The 24,730-nt window shown below is 42.7% G+C and overlaps 1 protein-coding gene across 1 annotated transcript in view; it reads right to left on the bottom strand.

The window, feature by feature from the left end:
• LOC140493878 (mucin-6-like) overlaps window positions 1-24,730 on the bottom strand; it is a 385,697-nt gene that overhangs the window by 160,738 nt on the left and 200,229 nt on the right. The window lies entirely within an intron of this gene.

The following is a 24,730-nucleotide window of genomic DNA, read 5'->3' as shown; positions in this document are numbered from 1 at the left end:
TAATAAAGAACAATTTTTACAATTGTAGGTAAACAAATTAAGGACTATGCAGCACATCAATTACTTTTCCTACAGCTATATTTGGTGTATTTCTGCATATTGCTAATTTAACTAAAAAGTGGGTATCCATTGTGTTACAGGGCAATTGTTATGTTACTAAGGTGTACAAATCATAAGGGCTGATATCTCAATGACTAGTCACTATGCAGTGTAGACTGGAGTCACAAGCCATGAACATTTAGAAGTCCTAACATAGCTGACATAGAGGAAATTGCCTAGGTAATTGAACATCCCGATTGATAAACCCCCACCCCATCTGGAACCCTCTGACGAAAACCATTAAAGTCAGAAAGCCGAAGGTTCAACACCACCCATTCCTCCCACCTCGTCAGACTCAACCCCACCAGACTTCACATTCCACCTCACCACTCATGGAGAGACCACTAATATATCTATTCCAGCTGCAACAATGGAGAATAGTCTTGTCATAGAGAATTCTAAAGATCATAACCCTTTGAATAAACATATTTTCCTCATCCCTACTCTAACTGATTGACCCCTTATTCTGAAACTATGACCACAGGTTTTGGAGAAACCAACCAGCTAAAGCAATCTGTGTCTATCCTCGGGAGCCACTTCAGATCGTGAATTAGATTACCTCTTATTATTCTGGATGCCATGGAAAATAAACCAAATTTACTAAGTTTCTTACCAACTTTTTCATCCCAGAGCCTAGTTCAATGAATGTTGACTGGACTGCTTCTAATGCAAGCATATTGTTTCTAAAATATGGAGACCAAAACTGGCAAATCTTCAGTCCTTTTCAGTGCTGCACTTGGAAACAGAGATAATTTCATTCAGCAGGAGGGTGACAAAAGCAACCTGCCATCCCTGTCTCCATTCTGATATAGTCCACATCAGGAAAGTCTGTGGTTGGCCTTTTTAATCTATCAATTGAGGCCCTTAAGTGACCAATTAATAACCACTATCGGGCCTCATCCTGCCACCGGTGGTAGTAATGCAGCCTACACAGCACTGGGTGCAGCAGCTAATGGACTGGTGCAGAGCCAACAACCTATCTCTGAAAATTGTCAAAACGAAAGAGATGGTTGCTGACTTCAGGAGAGCACAGAGTGATCACTCTCTGCTGGACATTAACTGCTCCCCCATGGAGATTGTGAACAGCACTAAATTTCTTGGTATCCACCTGGCAGAGAATCTCACCTGGTCCCTCAACACCAGTTCCATAGCCAAGAAAGCCCAGCAGCATCTCTACTTTCTGCACAGGTTGAAGAAAGCCCACCTCCCAGCCCCCATCCTCACCATATTCTACACAGGGTTCATTGAGAGTACCCTGAGCTGATGCACCACTGCATCGTTCAGGAATTGGACCGTCTTTGATCGTAAGACCCTACAACAGATAGGGAGGACAGCTGAGAGGATCATCATGGTCTCTCTTCCCTCTATTACAAGCATTTACACCACATGTTGTACCCAAAGGTTAAGAGCATTGTGGAAGATCCCACACACCCCTCAATCAAACTCTTCTCCCTCCTGCCATGCGGCAGAAGATAATGGAGCATTCGGTCTCTCACAGCCAGACTGTGCAACAGTTTCTTCCCCAGATAGCCATCTGGCTCCTTAATTTTCTTTTTTTTTATTGATTAGATTATATTAGATTCCCTGCAGCGTGGAAACAGGCCCTTCAGCCCAACAAGTCCACACCGACCCTCCGAAGAGTAGCCCATCCAGACCCATTTCCCTCTGACGAATGCACTGAACACTATGGACAATTTAGCATGGCCAATTCACCTGACCTGCGCATCTTTGGACTGTGGGAGGAAACCAGAGCACCTGGAGGAAACCCATGCAGACGCAGGGAGAATGTGCAAATGTCACACTGACAGTCGCCTAAGGCTGGAAACGAACCTGGGACCCTGATGCTGTGAGGCAGCAGTGCTAACCACTGAGCCACCATGTCTTCAGCTCCCTTCAGAGCCAGTTCTCAGAATGAAGTGTCTGACATTCCTATTTTTTATTTGCCAGCATTCAGAGTGAACAGAACCTCTGATACTCCTTCTTTTTAAACCTTGAAACATTCTTTATTTCTTCCCCCCACAATACTGCCTAATAGTGGCAGTGCTTATTTTACCCCAGCACCCATGTTGTGTACGGAGGTGTAAGACACAGTGAATGAACAACAAGCGTATAAAACTTTATTTATGTTCCACCTCCAGGAAGAAAGGAAATACTCGAATGGCCAGTGACAAGCATCAGAGGGCAATGCTGCGTGATCAAAAAATGAAAACTCTTTGCATGATTTTGAATTGCTGCTATAGAAATGTTTCATTAATTATCATTCTTTTATTACACCACTGTGCCTATTGTCTTTACGTGTCAGGAATTACTGTGCTGTCTTGTGTATTTTGCACTTATTATGCACTTTATGCCACCCTGTGTATGATTGTGTAGTTTATGCTGTCCATGTAGCACCTCGGTCCTGGAGGAATGCTGTCTCGTTTTTACTGTATCAGTTGTACGTGGTGGAGATGACAAATAAAGCTACTCTTGAGTTGACTTCACTCTTGCATAATAAGTAAACCTGCACAGGATGATTATCGTCTCTGCAGGTGAGGCATCCCTCTTTCAAAGGGACTCAGTGCCTAACCAAGGAATCTCATACTGAGGTAGACAGATTATGTTACAATATAATCTCAGGAGAAGCAGGTACAGATTAACTATCATTTATTTGCCAATGCATTGAGATAGCACCACCCCTGTGAAGAAAATCATCGTGCATCCACTGTTTCTGCAGCTATCTATCTCAGAACCCTCATTTTAAGGCCATCAGGTATGATAGATTTGTTTGATTTCAGTCCCTGATTTTAGTCTCTATTCAAATGAACTACCTTAACTTCTTCACTCTTTGTAGCCTGTAGGTCACACTTTATTTCTGGATTGCAACATGTATCTTCTGGTGTGAAGACAGGTGCAATGACCCAAATCCTCCACTATCCAGATTATCAAACATGAAACAAAAGTTGAGATATGTGTCAGGACCACAAAAATCCTGACTTGTACATATCTACTGAATTGCCCAGGATTGTTACATTTCTGATTTCACTGTCCCAAACCATCCACAGAAGTCTCCATCATTGGATTTAGTGTTAGAGATTTGGGTCAGTTGTACAGGACTTGCCTGAACATTTACCTTGGAAATGTCATGCTCGTTGACACTTTGGCTAACTCACCAATTATCCAGGGTAACTAAACTGAGCATCAGAACTGACCCTCCAATCACCTCCTACTTGACATGACCAAATGTCCACCCACCATCCCCCAATATCTTCTCTTACCCTCAACTGGACTTACACCAAGGCAACAAATGGGGCATACTTTTTAAAAAAATACTTGGCAGTCTCTCTCTGTGGAATTTTGCACTGATTCATGGATGCTTGAGGCAGGATAGATGTTCCAACTCAAATGTCATGAAAGAGTCAGGTAGCAGAAAGCCTGTTAAATACGCATAGTGGTCAATGCTGACCAGAAGATCCAAACCAAAATATCTATTCAATTGCTCTGCCATTTCCTCATTCCCCATTGGTGGTCTCTGCTGCTAAGGGACTAACATTTACTTGGGCTATTTTCCTTTTCTCATGCTCAAAAAAGATCTTGCAATCTTGGTACCATATACCATATTAGTGTACAGGTGCAGTAAACTGCCACTGCAAATATATAAAGTAGTCAAACTATAACATCAACTTTCAGTCATGCTGATTTGACACGAGTGCTGCCATCTTAAAACACAGTGTTTTCAAGGATAATCCCAAGTATGAGTAATAAATGTTGGTCCAGACAATGATGACCACATTTCATGAATAAATTAAGAGATAATGTGCTGTCTCAATCTCATAAAGACGATCACGTACCCAGCATCAGAATTATAAAACAGATTATTAAATACTTACCAATTACTTTCTGGTTAAATTTTTAAGTTTTTTGATTATTAAAAACTTCCCCTTGAATACAGCATGACTTCGACAAAGAGCAGCTTGAAAGACAAGCTGCTAGTAAGAGAAGGAAGATGTAGAAAAGGGCTCTCAAGAGAAGACCATATCCTTTAAGGAACAAATCTCTTTTCTAATTCTTTGAAAAGATCACTTTCTTTGTCTGTGCTTCATCAAGACATCCTCGCTAAATTATATAATCCTCCAAAGCCAAAATTAAAGCTCAGAGCAAACCTAAGACCACACAACCAGTTGCTTTAAAGGTGGTTCTCATGGGGGGATCCAAGATAGCGGTGACCCAGCAAGTCTGAGTCTATAGTGCTCTTCCCAAGACTTGGGCAAAGTGGGTCACCCACCCTCACCACACTCACCAAATCATTCATAATAGCTGTTAAATTTAACTAGTTGCTTAGTATTACATTTAAATAGTCTAATATTTAGTAAAAATGACCAAAGGGAAGGGAGCCCGCAGCTCTCAGCAAGCAGGACCCCCTCCCCCACCCTCTCCCTCTTCAGCTGCAGCAGAGGCGTCCACAGCCGTCCCGGGAGACTTACCGACAGTAACAAGCCTTGTGGAGATGATCTGCAAACTGGACACGAAGATCGATGCCTTTATCGAGGAGTCCCGAAATCGATGGGACTCACTCTCGGCTGCGCTGCAGAAGCACGACCGAGACATCCAGGAAATCGAGCGCCGAGTCGGAGGGGCGGAGTTAAAGGCCGCGACCTCCGAAACTACAGTGCAATCGGCCGTGGATCAGGTCCGGACTCTCGAACAGCGAGTCCGGACCTTAGAGAACCACATTGACGACCTCGATAATCGAGGTCGTCGAAAAAATATTCGTTTGCTGGGCCTTCCCGAATGGGAAGAGGAAGGCCAGCTTACAGCATTCCTGGAGCAGTGGCTGCCACAGCTTTTAAATCTGGAAGCTGGATCAGGCCAGGTAAGGGTAGAATGGGCCTACCGGGTCGCAATACGCAGGCCCGGCTCGAACCAGCGCCCACGCCCGGTCCTGTTCTGGCTGCACAGCTATAGGGAGAGGCAGATACTCCTAGAAGCTTCTAGAAACCTTGAAAAAGACCCCCAAGTTATGATCTATAAAGGATCCAAGATCATGTTATTCCAGGACTTTTCCCCAGCTCTGGTCCGAAAGAGGAAGGCATTCGACGAGGTGAAGAAGCGTTTAAGGGACTTAAATATTCAGTACTCCTTACGCTACCCAGCGACGCTACGCTTTAACCATGAAGGATCCGTGTATAACTTCGGATCACCAGAAAAGGCTAAGGAATTCTTGGCCTCTCTTAGATAAATTGTAAGAGATAATGGATGTTGGTTTGTCTTTCCCCCCACTTTGGTCTGTATTCCCCCTTTTTATCTTCTTTTTTCTTACCTCACTGTTTAATATTATCACGGGGGGTGGGGAGAGGGATTTGATTTTCTTCCCCACCCCCCTCCCCCCCGCCCCAGGGTTGTTTCCTTTTATTACTTTATGTATATATGTGGGTATGTGTGTGTATATATATATATATATAAATAAGCTGGGGGATTTGGTTAGTGTTGGTGGGGGGAGGTGGTTACCTTATTCTATTTTACCTCTGTCTTTAGGAGCGGGGTTGTTTCTCCCTTGTTATTTTGTATTATTATATTTAATTATTATTTATTGAGGTTGTAATTTTAAAGTTATATATTTATATATGGTATTAACATTACCAAATATATCCAGGTGTTGGTGTGGGCGGGGATAGGGTGCTCACTGTTAACTCTAGCTTTGTATTATATCTGAATTCTCCTCATTTTATTGAGGAGCGCCTGGGTCAAGGGTGGGGCATTGGTTGGGAGAGGATACGATGGACTTTTGGAGAGGAAGTGACACCCCCTGGGAGCAAGGGGGAAAATCTCCACTTAGGTACGTTTTATATTTTTTTTATTTAGAAATAGTTTTTTATTATACTGTTGTGAGTGTATTAGAGAGCCTTTATTTTTGTAAATTTTATATGCTCTATGCTCGGGATGTTCTAGATAGGGTTTCCCCTCCCGAGGGGTCTCGGATTTGCCCAGATGATTATGGTTGATCAGTCGATTAAGTAGTGCACCTGGAATGTCAAGGGGTGTAATTCGCCAGTCAAAAGGAAGAAAATATTATCAAATCTTAAGAAAGAAAGAGTCGATATAGCTCTCCTACAGGAGACACATCTGTTGGATAAAGAACACTTGAAATTACGACAGGGTGGATTTGATCAGGCCTTTTTTTCTTCTTTTAGCTCAAAAAGCAGGGGAGTTGTTATTTTTGTTCGGAAGAATTTCCCTTTCAAAATCCTAAATCAGATAAAAAACGAATCTGGACGATATATTTTGATCAAAGACCTCATAAATGGAGAGGAATATGGGATTTTAAATTTGTACTGCCCCCCGGCACACCCGTTTAAATTTATAACGGAAGCTTTTTCAAAATTGATGGCTTTTGGTGCCCATCATACAATTATAGGGGGAGACTTTAATTGTATTATGGATCCGGAAAGAGATAGGATTCCCAAGAGTACTGCAGGAGTATCTCCCAGATCTAGACAATTGGTGGATCTGAAAAAAAAATTAGGATTAGTAGATGTATGGAGATGTCTTCATCCACAGGGCAGAGATTTTTCTTTTTATTACAATCAACATAAATGCCATACCAGAGTTGATATGTTTTTTGCCCCCTTGATTTTTTAAAATTCCATATTATCCTGTAAAATAGGTAGTATAGCAATTTCCGACCACGCTGCTGTATATATGGAAACTAAGGTGAGGAACAATGGGACATCCCCTCAGCATTGGCGTATGGACCCCTTCCTAATGAAAGACAGTAAATTTGTAAAGTACTTCTCTCACGAATTTAAAACTTTTTTAGATATTAATTCAGGTACGGCTAGCAACCCATCAATGATGTGGGAGACCATCAAAGCTTACACGCGAGGTTCGATCATCTCCTATTCAGCGACCCAGAAAAAAATTGAAGGGAGAACAACAGCGTCTGCTCGAAGCTCGCTTAAAAGCAGCTGAAACAGCATACGCTGATAGACCTTCTATTATTAAATTGCAAAGGATTACGGCTCTTAGGACAGCTCTAAACACTACACTTACTCAAACGGCTAAGAGGAAAATATTATTTGCAAAACAAAGGTTACATGAATATGACGACAAACCGGGTAGATACTTTGCATTTCTTGCAAAGAAAAAGAAGACTCCTCAGAATACAACGTCTATCAAGGAAAGTACGAGTATTTTGACTCATGATCATAAAAAGATTAATGCGATTTTTAGAGAATTTTATTCTGAGTTATATAAATCGCAGCATTGTGAAGATAGGACTAGGAGGATGCAGTCATTTTTTAAAAATTTGACCTTTCCGGGTCTAACTCCAGAACAGGTATCGGTCCTGAATGCTCCTCTAACAGTCCAAGAAATAGTTGATGCAATTAGGCAACTTCAGAGCGGTAAGGCACCGAGCCCAGATGGTTTTCAAGCTGAATTCTATAAAGAATTTACAGAAATATTGGCTGGTCCACTTATGGACATGTATAACTCTGCATATAGTCAGGGCTGTCTCCCGCCTTCGCTGAAAGAGGCAAATATCTCTCTTATCCTTAAAAAAGGAAAGGATCCAGAAGATTGTTCGTCATATAGACCAATATCCTTGTGAAATGTAGATTTTAAAATCCTTTCTAAAACGTTAGCACTGAGATTAGAAAGGGTACTGCCACATATTATAAAGGAGGATCAGACAGGGTTTATTAAGGGCCGTAGATCATCCAATAATATTAGAAGGGTTTTGAATATGATTCAAGCCTGTCATCAGGGAAAGATACCAGGAGTAGTAGTTTCATTAGACGCGGAAAAGGCATTTGATAGGGTTGAATGGTCATATTTGTTTTACACATTGGAAAGGTTTGGCGTTGGACAGGTGTTTACCAAATGGGTCTCAACATTGTATAGTGATCCCAAAGCAGTTGTGGTTACCAATGGATTAGGTTCGGATAGCTTCAGTGTGGGTAGGGGCTGCCGTCAGGGATGTCCTCTCTCGCCATTGTTATTTACGCTAATAATTGAACCACTAGTAGAAGCTATACGAGCTGATCCTAATATAACGGCCCCGAGGATTGGTACAGGTAAACATAAAATTACCCTTTATGCAGATGATGTTCTTTTATTCCTCAGTAATCCTCTGATGTCTGTACCTCGCCTAATCCAAGTTATTAATACATTTAGTGCATTTTCAGGCTATAAAATTAATTTTTCAAAATCGGAGGCTATGCCAATGGGTGGCCTTGCTATGACACCCCACTTAGTGGACGGATCCCTTTTTCCCTTTCGTTGGTCCCTGGAGGGCTTCTTATATTTAGGTATTTTCATTACTCCGGTATTTGGTCAGTTGTATAAGGCTAATTTTGTGCATTTACTGGAAAGGATAAGGCAGGACCTCCAGCGATGGGGAGACCTTCCAATTTCCTGGTTGGGTAGAATAGCACTAATTAAAATGAATGTTCTGCTCCGCCTCCTAGATCCTATGAGAATGCTTCCAGTGATGCTGCCAAGGATGGCTCTACGTAAATTATATGGTTGGCTGGGTTCCTTTATCTGGAATCATAGACGGCCCCTCATTAAGCTGAAGAAGCTACAGGTTCCACAGACAAGGGGAGGACTGGACTTCCCAGATTTTAGGAAATATTAGTTAAGTTTCCTATTAAGTTACATAGCTGATTGGGTCTTGTCTGATCCACAATCAATCTGGTTGGACATCGAGGCTTCTCAAGTAAAATACCCACTTATTAACCTTTTATTTTCAGACGAGAGGAAAATCATTACAGATCACTGTAAAAACCCTATAATTCTAAACACAATTAAGGCTTGGAATATAATGCGGCAAAATGAGGGTAACTCACATAAAACATCCCCCTATGCACCGATAGTGGGAGCATGGGGATTCCAACTGGGGTTTACAGATGCCACTTTTAAACTCTGGAGATCCAGGGTATCACATGTCTAGGGGACCTATTTAAAGATGGGGTCCTGATGTCTTTTGAACAGCTGCGTCAGAAATTCGGATTACCTAATGGAGACCTCTTTCGATACTTCCAAATTCGAGATTATATACAGAAGAAGACTACGTTATTAGGTAGTCTTTAGAAATCAGATAGAGAATGTAATGTTCTACAACCAGTGGGGGTATCTTCTGTCAGCACTATTTATCATTGACTGCATGATGAAGTATCGGGAGATATGGACAATCTGCTTAAAACATGGGATCAGGATTTGGGACTAGAAATCTCCATGGAAACGTGGAATGATATTTGGGAAAATGCTAGAAGAATTACTATCTGTAACAGAACCCAGGCTATCCAGCTGAAGATACTTCATAGGGCCCATACAGCACCGGTTCGATTGGCAAAATTTAAGGCAGGAGCATCTCCAATGTGTCCCAAATGCAAAATAGTGGTGGGCACTCTTGTACATTGCCTATGGACCTGTCATAAGATCCGTAGATATTGGACTAAAGTAGCAAGTACCCTGACAGAAATTTTAGGAACAGAAATTAAAGTGGACCCTGTATCTCTCCTTTTGGGCTTTTCGAACTTTCCCTCCCTGGACATGTACGGGAAGAGACTATTTTCTATTCTCTCTTTCTGTGCAAGGAAAAATATTTTGGTGAACTGGGTGGCTGAGGTCCCCCCTGGACTTTCAAATTGGTACAGATTAATTATGGAATGTATTCCCCTTGACTTCCTTACAAATATGGTGCACCAAAAGACCAAATTATTTTATAAAATATGGCAGCCCTTCTTGAATTACATAAATATAGATATTTCGGCTATCCCAACAAGGGCTTTTATTTAATTGAGATTACAAACCTGGCTGGTCCGGGGCCCCTTAGGAGAGGAATCCCGCACAAATACGGGTTTTATTACATTTGATGTTTACACATTCCGAGCATGTAAGAGACTTAAATATACACTCTGGTTAGTTGTAGGTTAGATTAGTAGAAAGTTGAGTTTTGTCTTTTTTTTCTTTTTCGGTTTTTTTTTTCTTTTGTTAAATTTTGGCTCTTGCATATTTGATTTAATTGTATATCAATGTTTGTATTTGAGAGTTTTGTTTATTTTTGTAAACTTGTAAAAATGTTAAATTTCTAATAAACATATCTATTAAAAAAAAGGTGGTTCTCACAACAAACCTTTGTATATATGGATTCTTTCAGGCTAGAGCTGGAGATATTTGCAACAGCTCAGATTTTACTGTTGAGTCCAGCTCACAAAGACTCTTTATTAATAGGTTAATACATTTAATTCTCATTTGCCAGAAAGCAACAACAAAAGTGAATACACGGGCTCACTAAGATTGCAGACTTCTCTATGGTGCAGGATGCCTAATGTACAAAATACATAGTGTAGATAATACGTTAACTCTACCTAATCTGAAAATGAAACGGACATTACTCCCTCAATGTCTAATTATAATGTAGATTGTGAATTTTGCAGTTCAATGCCCTGTATCCAGGAGTCACACTGTCAATCCATCAACCATCCTTCTGTCACTGATCATCACAGTATCTACTTGGCTGTGATGCTTAAAGACAATGTAAAGTTAATTTTTCAATTCAACCCAAAATTAATATTTCAATTCAATTCATGAGTTGGGTGCAATCAATAGACAAAGAGTCTGGAAGATATAGAAGGGAAGATAGGCAAATTTCAAAGAATTTCAGAGAATGGGGGCAGTGCTGGACTTAATTCTCAGGAGCTTGGCGAGCAGTAGAAGTTTAGCAGGTAGGTACTTTAGTCATGGGCGGCACAGTGGCTCAGTGGTTAGCACTGCTGCCTCACAGCGCCAGGGACCCGGGTTCGATTCCAGCCTCAAGTGACTATCTGCGTGGAGCTTGCACATTCTCCTATGGGTTTCCTCCGGCTGCTTCAGTTTCCTCCCACAGTCCAAAGATGTGCAGGTTAGGTGAATTGGCCATGCTAAATTGCCCATAAAGGTCAGGGACATGTAGACTAGGTGCATTAGTCAGGGGAAATGTACAGTATTAGGGGTAGGGGAATGGGTCTGAGTGGAATACTCTTTGGAGGGTCGGCATTGACTTGCTGTGCCCAATGGCCTGTATCCACACGTAGGGATTCTATGATTCATAGCCACTACAACTCTAAGATATCTATGGATTGGATGGAGTTGGACCAGAAATAAAGGTTCTGAATCAAGGAAAGGCAGATTTTAATTTATAATGACCAAAGCGGACTGGAAGCAGTTACTTGTAGGAAAGTCGACATCAGAACAATGGGAGTCATTTAACAAAGAGATGATAAGACAGAGCCAACATGTTTGTGTAAAGGTAAGATTGAGAGCAAACAAGTCTAGGGAATCCTGGATGCTGAAGAATGTACAGGATTGATAAAGAATCAAAGGGGAGTACATGGTAAGTACAGACAGCAAACATTAATAGATACTTTAGAGAAGATCAAAAATACAGAGGTTAAGAAAGGAAAATCCAAAAGGCATTTTAAAATACATTAGAGGTAAGAGGATAACCAGGGAAAGACAGGAGCCTATTAGGGACCAAAGTAATAATCTACATGTGACAGAAGACTTAGATACAGTTTTAAATAATTAATTTGTATCTGCACTCTGTATTAAGACAACTGATGTGTGTGTAGAAGTCATGGAAGGCAATATGATAGACTTGAACAAATTTGCATTGAGAGAGAGGACGTATTAGTTGGTTTTAATGGGCTTAAAACTGGATAAAGTCCCAGCCGCAGATGAGAGATATCCTAGACTATTGTGGGAAGCAAGTGAGGAGGTTGCAGGGATATTAACATTCAAATCCTCTTTTGACACTCTTTTAGGTACCAGAGGAATTGTAGGCAGCTAATACAGTATTATTATTAAAGAAGGGTGCTCAGAATCAAGAGGGTAGTAAAAGTCTAACATCACAAGATGCTAGGAAACTTCAGAAAAATTTCCAAAGAACAGAATTCACTTTCAATTGGAGATGCAAGAATTAACAGGGCACAGTCAGTATTGCTTTGTCTGAGAGAGATCACAACTGAAAAATTTGACTGAGGGTTTGAGGAGGTAACAAGCATGAAGGTATTACAGTTGATGTTGTCTACATGGACTGTTGAAAGTCTTTTGAAAAGATGTGGTATGGAAGATGGTCAGAGCCTTTGGGATCCTGTGCAAATTAGCAGTGGTAGGAGGCAGCAGGTGCTGGTTCAAAGCTGTTTTTGTAGGTTGTCATGTCCAGCAGCATATTGCAAGGTTTCGTGCTGGGTCCCTACCAATGTAAACTAATGGTTTGCACACAACGTAGGAAGTTTTATTGGTAATTTCACAGATGATACTAAAATTGATGGTGTGGTCAATAACGAGGAGAAAAGCTTTTGACTATCAGAAGATACAAACAGGCTGGTCAGATAGGCAAGAGGATGGAGTTTAATCCAAATGCTAGTGCATTTTGGGAGGATTAAGAAAGCAAGGGAATGCTTGATAAATGATAGGACCTTGGGTAGTACAGAGGATTGGAGGAATCTTGCTATGCATGTACACAGACCCCTGAAGGCAACAAAACAGGTGGTTAGGCACATGGAATATCTGTTTTTACTAATTGAGGCATAGAACACAGGATTTTACTGAATATACTGAAATCAGGACAGCAAAAAGGGTGCATGAGACAGCCTTGGCTAAGAAATTTAGGGTAAATGCAAATAGGTTATTTGAGTATATTAAAGGAAAACAAATAACTAGAGCGCGAATAGGACCCCTCAAGGACCAAAGTGGACATGTGCAGAACAGCTAATGATGGGCGAGGTCCTCATTGAATACTGGGGACAAACCATTTCACAGTAGAGGCGGTGTTGGACATATTAGAATGTATGAAGGTGGATTAATCTACTAGTCCACCTTGCTTTTTCCAGCACCAAACATTTCGACTCTGACTCTTCAGCATCTGTAGTCCTTACTTTCTCCCAAATATATCCAAGAACCCTGCAAGAGGCTACAAAAAAAATTGCGGGGCCCTGGCTGATATTTTTGCATCATCGTTAGTCACAGGGGAGGTCCCGGAAGACTGGAGGGTAGTTAATATGGTGCCCTTATTTAAGGAGAGCTGCAAAGAAAAACCTGGGAACTACAGACTACTAAGCCGAACATCTGTGGTAGATAAATTACTTGAAAAGATTCTGAGAGACAAGATATACTTGCATTCCAAAAAAAGTGCTTGATTAGGAGTAATCAGCATGGCTTTGTGCATGGGAGAAGTGACCAGGAAGGTTGATGAGGGCAGGGCAATAGACATAGTCTATATGGATTTCAGTAAGGCCTTTGGATAAGGTTCCACATGGTAGACAGCTCCAGAAGATTAAATCGTATGGAATCCAGGGAGTTGGCAAATTGGATACACAATTGACTTGATGGTAGGAAGCAGAGGGCAACAATGAAAGGATACTTGTTGGACTGGAGGCCTGTGACTAGTGGAGTGCCTCAGGTGTTGGTGCTGAGTGGAACAGAGGGACCTTGGAGTTCAGGTTCATGGCTCTCTGAAAGTGGATATCTACAGATAGATTCAGCAATGAAGAAGGTACACTCCACTCATTGAGTCAGGGCATTGACTACAGAAGTTGAGAATTTATGTTGGTGTTGTACTGGACACTGGTGACGCCACACTTAGAACATAGAACATAGAACAGTACAGCACAGAACAGGCCCTTCAGCCCACGATGTTGTGCCAACCACTGATCCTCATGTATGCACCCTCAAAGTTCTGTGACCATATGCATGTCCAGCAATCTTTTAAATGACCTTGCTTCCACAACAGCTGCTGGCAATGCATTCCATGCTCTCACAACTCTCTGTGTAAAGAACCCACCTCTGACATCCCCTCTATACTTTCCTCCAACCAGCTTAAAACTATGACCCCTCGTGTTAGTCATTTCTGCCCTGGGAAATAGTCTCTGGCTATCGACTCTATCTATGCCACTCATTAACTTGTATACCCCAATTAGGGCCCCTCTCCTCCTCCTTTTCTCCAATGAAAAAAGTCTGAGCTCAGTCAACCTCTCTTCATAAGGTAAGCCCTCCAGTCCAGGCAGCATCCTGATAAACCTCCTCTGAACCCTCTCCAAAGCATCCACATCTTTCCTATAATAGGGCGACCAGAACAAAATTTTCAGCACATCAGCTTCCTCTATCTCTATCCATTCCAGCATGCACACCTGCTCTTCAAAGGTTTCATTCACTACAACCTCTCTGCATAAGATAAGCCCTCCAGTCCAGGCAGCATCCTGGTAAACCTCCTCTGAACCCTCTCCAAAGCATCCACAACTTTCTTATAATAGGTCGACCAGAACTGGACACAGTATTCCAAGTGCGGTCTAACCAAAGTTAGACCATAGCAACATGACGGTTGGAGGAAGAATGCCTCATCTTCCGTCTAGGAACCCTCCAACCACAAGGGATGAATTCAGATTTCTCCAGTTTCCTCATTTCCCCTCCCCCCACTTTGTCTCAGTCAAATCCCTCGAACTCAGCACTGCCTTCCTAACCTGCAATCTTCTTCCTGACCTCTCCGCCTCCGCCCCCGCCCCCCCCCCCCCCCCACCCCCACCCCCACTCCGGCCTATCACCCTCACCTTGACCTCCTTCCACCTATCGCATTTCCAATGCCCCTCCCCCAAGTCCCTCCTCCCTACCTTTTATCTTAGCCTGCTGGACACACTTTCCTCATTCCTGAAGAAGGGCTCATGCCCGAAACATCGATTCTCCTGTCCCTTGGATGCTGCCTGATCTGATATTTTAAAAGTGACATAACTAATGTTTTGTATAGCCACATGACCTCCCAACTCCTATACTCAATGCTCTGTCCAATAAAGAAAAGCGTACACTTTTTGACTCAGATTCTGCAGAGGGCACATGCCAGGGCAGTCGGGAAGGTAAATTTGACTATTAAATACTTACCTCCTAAGTCAGAAGCCTCCATTTCAGCAGCGGGAGTCCAGGCAGTGCGAGCCAGGTGTCAGCAAGGAAGGGAAGTTAGAATATTGAATAATTACCTTGTGAACGAGCAGAGCAAAGGCTGAACAGGAGCGGAAGCAGACATGGGGACTGCTGGGTAGGTGAACTAATATATTCAGGCAGTGGATAAACCCAAAACACGACACATCTAGTGTCTCCCACCCATTCATCTCCTCTAACATAAAAAGACTTGGTGTGATGGGTTAGTCAGTTAAGATTTTTTTTAAGTCTCTTTTGGCAATTTAGAGCAGAGAGGATGGAAGCTAGGGTAGTTGCATATTCCTCTTGCAGAATGTGAGAGCTAAGTGTCACTGGTGTCCCTGCTGATTTCACCTGTAAGAAGTGAACCTAACTCCAGCTCCTCACAGACCATGTTAGGGAATTGGTGCTGGAGTTGGATGAACTTCGGATCATTCGGGAGGCGGAGAGGATGATAGAGAGGAGTCAGGAACAAGGGTGATGAACTTAGAGATTGGTCAGTACTTGGAGGTACGGTATTATGGCCATTACAGAGACTTGGATATCGCAGGGGCAGGAACAGTTGTTGGATGTTCCCAGGTTTACATGTTTCAAAAGGAATAGGGAGGGAGGTAAAAGAGGAGAGGGAGAGTGACATTGCTAATCAAGGATAGTATAACAGCTACAGAAAGGGAGGTCGTTGAGAAGGGTTTGTCTACTTAGTCATTATGGGTGTAAGTCAGAAACTGGAAAGTCATTTGCAGTCACTTTATTGGGAATTTTCTATAGACCTCCCAATAACAACAGAGAGAAAGAGGAGCAGAATGGAAGGCAGATTTTGGAAATGTGTAGAAGTACCTGGGTTGTTATGATGGGTGACTTTAACTTCCCTAATATTGATTGGAATCTCCTTCATGCAAATTGTTTGGATGGAGCAGATTTTGTCAGGTGTGTCCAGGCAGGATTCCTGACTCACTATGTAGATAGGCCAACTGGAGGGGATGCTATACTCAATTTGGTGCTTGGCAACGAACTAGGCCAGGTGTCAACTCAGTGGGAGAGCATTTCAGTGACTGTGATCACAACTCACTGACCTTTACTCTAGTCATGAAGAGGGATATGAGCAGAGAGTATGGGAAAGTATTTAACTGGGGGAGGTGGATTACAATACTATTAGGCAGGAATTGTGCAGCATAAATTGAGAAGAGATATTCTCGGGAAATGCATTACAGAAATGTGGAGGTTGCTTAGGGAGCACTTGTTGCGAGTGTTAGATAGGTTTATCCCACTGCGGCAAAGAAGACATAGTATGGTGAAGTAACCTCAGATGACAAGAGATATGGAACATCTAGTCAAGAGGAAGAAGGAAGCTTAGTTAAGGTTGAGGATGCAAGGATCAGACAGGGCTCTACAGGGTTGCAAGGTAGCCAGGAAGGAACTGAAGAATGGATCCGAAGAACTGGAAGGAGACATGAAAAAGCCTTGGCAGGTAGGATTAAGGAAAACCCCAAGATGTTCTACATTTATGTGAGGAATAAGAGGATGGCTAGAGTGACAGTAGGGCCGATCAGAGATAGTTGAGAAAACTTGTGCCTGGAGTCACAGGACATAGGGGAGGTCCTTAATGAATACTTTACTTCAGTATTCACTACTGAGAGGGACCTTGTAGTTTGTGAGGACAGCGTGAAACAGGCTGATATGCTCAAACAGACTGATGTTAAGAAGGAGGATGTGCTCGAAATTTCCAAAAACTTGTGGACAGATAAGTCTCCTGGGGCAGACGGGATATACCCAAGACTTCTATAGGAAGCAAGGGAAGAGATTGTTGCACCTGTGGTAATGACTTTTGTGTCCTCACTGTCCACTGGAGGGTGGCAAATGTGATTCACTGTTCAAAAAAATGAATAGGGATAACCTCGGGAATTACAGACCAGACAGGCTCACATCAGGGTTGTGCAAATTATTGCAGAGGATTCTGAGAGACAGGATTTATGATTATTTGGAAAAGCATAGCTTCGTTAGAGATAGTCAGCAGGTCATGCCTCACAAGCCTTACTGAATTCTTTGAGGATGTGACAAAACACATTGATGAAAGTTAAGCAGTGGATATGGTGCATATGGATTTTAGCAAGGCATTTGATAAGGTTCCCCATAGTAGGCTTATTCAGAAAGTAAGGAGGTATGGGATACAGGGAAATTTGGTTATCTGGATACAGAATTGGCCGGCCCATAGAAGACAAAGGGGGTTAGTAGATGGAAATTATTCAGCCTGCAGCTCGTTGACCAGTGGTGTTCCACAGGGATCTATTCTGGCACCTCTGCTCTTCGTGATTTTTATAAATGACTTGGATGAGGAAGTGGGAAGGTGGGTTAGTAAGTTTGCCAAAGGTTGGTGGAGTGGTGGGAGTGTGGAGGACTGTTGTAAATTGCAACAGGACATTAACAGGATGCAGATATGAGCTGAGAAGTGGCAGATGGAGTTCAACCTGGAAAAGTGTGAAGTGATTCATTTTGGAAGGTCAAATTTGAATGCATGTTTCTTGGCAGTGTGGAGGAACAGAGGGATCTTGGGTTCCACGTCCATAGATCCTTCAAAGTTGCCACCCAAGTTGATAGGGTTGTTAAGGTAAATGGTGTTTTGGTTTTCATTAGCAGGAGGATTGAGTTTAAGAGCCACGAGGCTATGCTGCAGCTCTATAAAGCCCTGGTTAAACCACACTTGGAATATTGTGCTCAGTCCTGATCGCCCTATTATAGGAAGAATATGGAAGCTTTAAAGAAGGTTCTGTGGAAATTTACCAGGATTCTGCCTGGACTGGAGGGCATGTCTTATGAAGAAATGTTGAGGGAGCTAGGGCTTTTCTCATTGGAGCGAAGAAGGATGAGAGGTGACTTGATAGAATTGTACAAGATGATGAGAGGCATAGATAGAGTGGATAGCCAAAGACTTTTCCCCAGGGTGGAAATGGCTATCACAATGGGGAATAATTTTAAGGTGATTGGAGGAAGACATAGGGGAGATGTCAGAGGTAGGTTCTTTACACACAGAGTGGCGGGCGCATGGAATGCACTGCCAGCAGTGCTCGTGGAGTCAGATACCCTACAGACATTTAAGTGACTCTTGGATAGATACATGGATGATTGTAAAATGAAGGGTGTGTACGGTTAGTTTGATCTTTTTGTAGGATAAAGGCCTGTACTGTGCTGTTCTGTTCTATGTTCAAACTCAGGTGCTTTTCTTGGAGCAGAGCAGGCTGAAGTAGAACCTGGCTGAGGTCTGCAAAATCATGAGGGCCATAGATTGGATCAATAAAAATAAACTTTATCCCTCAGTAGAGGGGTCAATTACCAGGAGGAAGAGATTTAAGGTGCACAACAAGAAATTTAGAGGGAATTTAAGGAGTTTATTTTCACCCAGTACGCGATGAATACTGCCTGAAAGGGTTATAAAAAAAAATCGCACTTTAGAAACACTTTTAAAAAGTGTTTGAAAGGTTGACGCTGCAATCACATTACAGCCAACGCACATTTTTAAAAGTTCACACTTTTTGAAGTGTGTGTACTTCAACGCGAGGAGCATCCAAAATAAAGTGGGTGAACTGGCAGCGTGGGTTGGTACCTGGGACTTCGATGCTGTGGCCATTACGGAGGCATGGATAGAGCAAGGACAGGAATGGCTGTTGCAGGTTCCGGGATTCAGATGTTTCAGTAAGAACAGAGAAGATGGTAAAAGAGGGGGAGGTGTGGCATTGTTGATCAGGGACAATATTACAGTTGTAGAAAGGATGTTTGGGGACTCATTAACTGAAGTAGTATGGGCTGAGGTTAGAAACAGGAAAGAAGTCACCATACTTGGAGTTTTCTATAGGCCTCCGAATAGTCCCAGAGATGCAGAGGAAAGGATAGCAAAGATGATTCTCGATAGGAGTGAGAGAGGCAGGGTAGTTGTCATGGGGGACTTCAACTATCCAAATATTGACTGGGATCACTACAGTACGAGTACTATAGATGGGATGGTTTTTGTCCAGTGTTTGCAGGAGGGCTTCCTGACACAGTATGTAGACAGGCCTACAAGGGGCAAAGCCACTTTAGATTTAGTACTGGGTAATGAGCCTGGCTGGGTGTTAGATTGGAAGTAGGTGAGCACTTTGGAGACAGCTATCACAATTCTGTCAGGTTTACTTTGGTGATGGAAAGGGATAGGTGTACTCCACCGAGCAAGAGTTACAGCTGGGGGAAGGGAAATTACGATGCAATTAGGAAAGATTTAGGAAGCGTAGAATGGGGAAGGAAACTGCAGGGGATGAGCACATTAAAATTGTGGAGCTTATTCAAGGAAAAGCTCCTGTGTGTCCTAGTTAAGTATGTACCTGTCAGGCAGGGAGGAAGATATAGAACGCGTGAGCTGTGGTTTACTAAGGAAGTGGAATCCCTGGTCAAGAAGAAGGCGGCGGCTTAAGTTACGACAAAATGTGAAAACTCAGTTAGGGCGCTTGAGGGTTACAAGGAAGTCAGGGAAGACTTAAAAAGAGAGCTCAGAAGAGCCAGGAGGAGACATGAAAAGTTGTTGGCGGATATGATCAGGGTTAACCCTAAGGCTTTCCATAGGTATGTCAGGAATAAAAGAATGACGAGAGTTAAATTAGGGCCAATCAAGGATAATAGTGGGAAGTTGTGTGTTGACTCAGAGGAGATAGGGGAAGTACTAAATAAATATTTTTTGACAGTGTTCACTATAGAAAATGAAAATGTTGGCGAGGAAGATACAGAGATACTTGCATCTAGGCTAGAAGAGATTGAGGTTCACAAGGAAGAGGTATTAGAAATACTGCAGAGTGTGAAAATAGACAAGTCCTCTGGGCCAGATGAGATCTATCCTAGGATCCTCTTGGAAGCAAAGGAAGAGATTACCGAGCTTTTGGCATTGATCTTCAAATCATCATTGTCTACAGGAATAGTGCCTGAGGACTGGAGAATAGCAAATGTGATTCCCTTGTTCAAAAAGGGTAATAGAGACAGCCCTGGTAATTACAGACCAGTGAGTCTCACTTCACTTATTGGTAAAGTGTTGGAAAAGATTATAAGAGATAGGATTTATAACCATCTAGAAAAGAATAATCTGATCAGGGACAGTCAGCACGGTTTTGTGAAGGGTAGGTCGTGCCTAACGAATCTTATTGACTTTTTTGACAAAGTGACCAAATAGGTAGATGAGAGTAAACAGGTTGATGTGGTGTATATGGATTTCAGCAAGGCGTTCGATAAGGTTCCCCACAGTAGGATACATTATACAAAATGCGGAGGAATAGGATTGTGGGAGACATAGCAGTTTGGATCAGTAATTGGCTTGCTGAAAGAAAACAGAGGGTTGTAGTTGATGAAACATGTTCATCTTGATGTCCAGTTATTAGCGGCGTACCGCAAGGGTCGGTGTTGGGTCCATGGCTGTTCGTCATTTTTATAGATGACCTGGATGAGGGGTTAGAAGGGTGGGTTAGTAAATTTGCGGATGACACTAAGGTCGGTGGAGTTGTGGATAGTGACGAAGGATGTAGTAGGTTGCAGAGAGACATAGATAGGATGCAAAGCTGGGCTGAGAGGTGGCAAATGGAGTTTAATCTGGACAAGTTTGAGGTGATACACTTTGGATGGAATAATCGGAATGCAAAGTACTGGGCTAATGGTAAGATTCTTGGGAGTGCAGATGAGCAGAGAGATCTCAGTGTCCATGTACACAGATCCTTGAAAGTTGCCACCCAAATTGACAGGGTTGTTAAGAAGGCATACAGTGTTTTGGCCTTTATTAATAGAGGGATTGAGTTCCGGAACCAGGAGGTTATGCTGCAGCTGTACAAAGCTCTGGTACGGTCACTATTGTATATAGTTCTGGTCACCGCATTATAAGAAAGATGTGGAAGCTTTGGAAAGGGTGCAGAGGAGATTTACTAGGATGTTGCCTGGTATGGAAGTAATGTCTTACGAGGAAAGGCTGAGGGCCTTGAGGCTGTTCGCGTTAGAGAGAAGAAGGTTGAGAGGTGACTTAATAGAGACATACAAGATAATCAGAGGGTTAGATAGGGTGGACAGGGAGAGCCTTTTTCCAAGGATGGGGATGGCAAACATGAGGGGACACAACTTTAAAGTGAGGGGAGATAGGTATAAGACAGATGTCAGAGGTAGTTTCTTTACTCAGAGTAGTAAGGGTATGGAATGCTTTGCCTGCAACGGTAGTAGATTCGCCAAGTGTAAGTGCATTTAAGTCGTCATTGGACAAGCATATGGAAGTTCATGGAATAGTGTAGGTGGGATGGGCTTCAGATTAGTATGACAGGGCGGCGCAACATCGAGGGCTGAAAGGCCTGTACTGAGCTGTAATGTTCTATGTTCTAAACCATGTTCCGAATTTGTCAATCGCGCTACAGCGAATTCACATTGACGAATCATAGCAGAATGAGGTGTTTTCTATACTGCCCCCAATACTGGCTGATAAATGGAAGAACAGATTGGACAGCAGACCTTGGAAAGATGCAGATGTAATAGAGTTGTTGTTATGGGTGAATTCAACTTCCCCAATATTGACTGGAACCTCCTTAGTGCAGATGGTCTGGATGGAGACCATTTTGTCAAGTGTGTCCAGGAAGGATTCCTGACTCAATATGCAGATAGGAGAACTGTGGTGTGGGGGGGGGGGGGGGGGGGAGGAGGCCATATTGGACTTGGTGCTAGGCAACGGGCCAGGCCAGATGCCAGACCTTTCGGTGACTGAGACCACAACTGTCTCACCTTTACCACAGCCATGGAAAGGATAGGAACAAACAGTATGGGAAGGTATTTGATTGGGGGAGGAGAAATTATACTGCTGTTAGACAGGAGCTGTTGGGCATAAATGTGGACCATAAATTGGGAACAATCGTTCTACAGGAAATACACAATAGATACGTGGAGGCTGTTTAAAAAGCACTTGTTGCGAGTGCTGGATAACTTTATCCCACTGAGACAGGCAAGGAATGGTAAGGTGAAGGAGACTTGGATGACAAGAGCTTTTCGCCAAATGGAAGAAGAAAGCTTACTTAAGGTTAAGGAAGCAAGGATCAGGCACAGCTTTAGAAGATTATAGAGTAGATAGGAAAGAACTCAAAAATGGACTGAGGAGAGCTCGGAGGGGGCACCAAAAAGCCTTGGCAGGAAGGATTTGGAAAACCCAAAGGCGTTCTATACGTACGTGAGGAATAAGACAATGATCAGAGAGAGGCTAGGGCCAATCATGGATAGTGGAGGGAACATGAGCCTAGGGTCTGAAGAGGTAGGGGAGGCCCGAAATGAGTTTTGTGCTTCAGTATTCACTAGAGAGATGGACCTTGTTGATAGCAAGAACACCATGAATCAGGTTAATAGGCTTGAAGAGATTGATATTAAGAAAGTGGATGTGCTGGAAATTCTGGGAAGCATCAAGATAGCTAAGTCCCCAGATATATCCAAGGTTACTACAGGAAGTGAGGAATGAGATTGTTGCACCTCTGGTGATGATCTTTGCATCCTCACTCTCCGCGGGAGTAGTACCGGATGCTTTGAGGGAGGCGAATGTTGTTCCTTTGTTCAAGAAAGGGAATAGGGAATTCCCTGCGAATTACAGGGCAGTCAGTCTTACGTCTGTTGTAAGCACAGTACTGGAAAGGATTCTGAGAGATAAGATTTATGACTATTTGGAAAAGCATAGTTTGATTAAAGATAGTCAGCATGGCTTTGAGGGGGGCAGGCCATGCCTCACAAGCCTTATTAAGTTCTTTGAGGATGTGACAAGGTAAGTTGACAAAAGTTGATCAGTGGATGTGGTGTATCTGGATTTCAGCAAGGCGTTTAGATTAGATTCCTTACAGTATGGGAACAGGCCCTTTGACCCAACAAGTCCACACCAACCCTCTGAAGAGTAACCCACCCCGGTCTGACTAATGCACCTAACACTATGGACAAGTTAGCATGGCCAATTCACCTAACCTGCACATCTTTGGAACATGGGAAGAAACCAGAGCACCCGGAAGAAACCTATGCAGACACGGGGAGAATGTGCAAACTCCACAAAGACAGTCGCCCAAGGCTGGAAATGAACCTGGGACCCTGGCAGTGAGGCAACAGTGCTAACCATTGAGCCACCGTGCCGCCCTACTAAGATTTGCTTTGATAAGGTTCCCCATAGTAGGCTCGTTCAGAAGGTTAGGAGATATGGGATACAGGGAAATTTGTCTGTCTGGACACAGAATTGGCTGGCTAAAGAAAGACAGTGAGTGGTTGTGGATGGAAAGTATTCCACCTGGAGGTCAGTAACCAATGGTGTCCTGCAGGGATCTGTTCTTGGGCCTCTATTCTTTATAGTTTTTATAAATGACTTGGATGAAGTGGAAGGGTGGGTTAGTAAGTTTGCTGATGGCACAGAAGTCAGTGTTGTAGACAGTGAGATCACAGACATTTCTTTCTTCAATTCATTTTCCAACATCATCTTGCCGATAGGCGTTCTTGAAGATTCGTGGACAGGGGTTTCCTATAAGTCAATTTCTTCTCCCACACGTTGGTATCTCTGCTGCATTTTTTGACAGAACCCTTCAGGGAGTCTTTGATACACTTCCCTTGACCTTCTCTTGTCCAAATGCCTTCCTTGAGCTGTTCAAAGAAGATTTGCTTTGGCAGTCGGAACTCTGGCATCCTAAGCATATGGTTGGCCAAGCTGATTTTGGATGATTACAGGCTCGATATTGGTGCTGATGGCTGCTCGAGAAGGCTAATCATAGTATCCCTGTGCTTTCAGCCAACGTGGAGAATCCACATCAGCGTTGCTGGTACTTCTCAAGGGTCTTGAGGTGATGCATAGTTTCAGAGCCATATAAAAAAGTTGAAGGATGACTGCCTTTTACACAAAGATCATAGTATGATCGTCAAAGGTTCTCTTCCTTAGAAGTACGAAGGTGACACTCGCAGATTGGATGCGATGTTGAATATGTGCATCAATGTCAGCTTTAAATGGAAGTTAGCTTTCCAGGTAAAGGAAATGTTCCACACTTGGGAGGATATCTCCATTGATCTGAGTAAAGAGATTGACTAGATCTTGCCCTGGGACAAACTCGTAAGAGATTTGAATTTTGTTGCGTTTTCGGCTGAGACCAATTCTTTGGTGTGCTTCCATGAAGGCAGCTCATCAATACCTTCTAAGGCCAAGGCAATAAATGGCCCAGGTTCACAAAGCATGGAATAATAAAAATAAAAGTAGGTCAAACAGTCTGTGTCAGCACAGAAAAATGATGAGAGAAGCACAGTTAAAAGAAAGTTAATCCCCAACATTTAGAAGAAAAACTGTGGTGAACTCTACATCATATCTATAGGCAAGTTAAGGGACATGAACAACATTTCTGGTATTCAAAGAAAGCCACACGTTATCCATTTTACAAAGTTACTAAAGTCGTAACAATTTGTGCAACCATTACACAATTTAATGCGTGAGGAGAAATGGCCCCTAATGATTCCAAAGAAGGGAGATTTATATATTCTGACACATCAGTTAATTTCAGAGACTGCTGGCAGGGAAAACTAAGGACTTCCTACACCATCCATCTTCATCCTGTGTTGCACTCTATTTAACCTACAATCCTGGTCAATCCTATCATTTGTCAGAAGCACCTAATCAGTCTAATGATAAATAACAAATAGATGGAGATACTTCCCAGCATGGAGC

Source organism: Chiloscyllium punctatum, chromosome 22 (assembly GCF_047496795.1).
Source record: "Chiloscyllium punctatum isolate Juve2018m chromosome 22, sChiPun1.3, whole genome shotgun sequence".
Taxonomy (NCBI): domain Eukaryota; kingdom Metazoa; phylum Chordata; class Chondrichthyes; order Orectolobiformes; family Hemiscylliidae; genus Chiloscyllium; species Chiloscyllium punctatum.
Note: the sequence above shows the minus strand (reverse complement) of the source record. Positions and strands in the feature narration are given on the sequence as shown.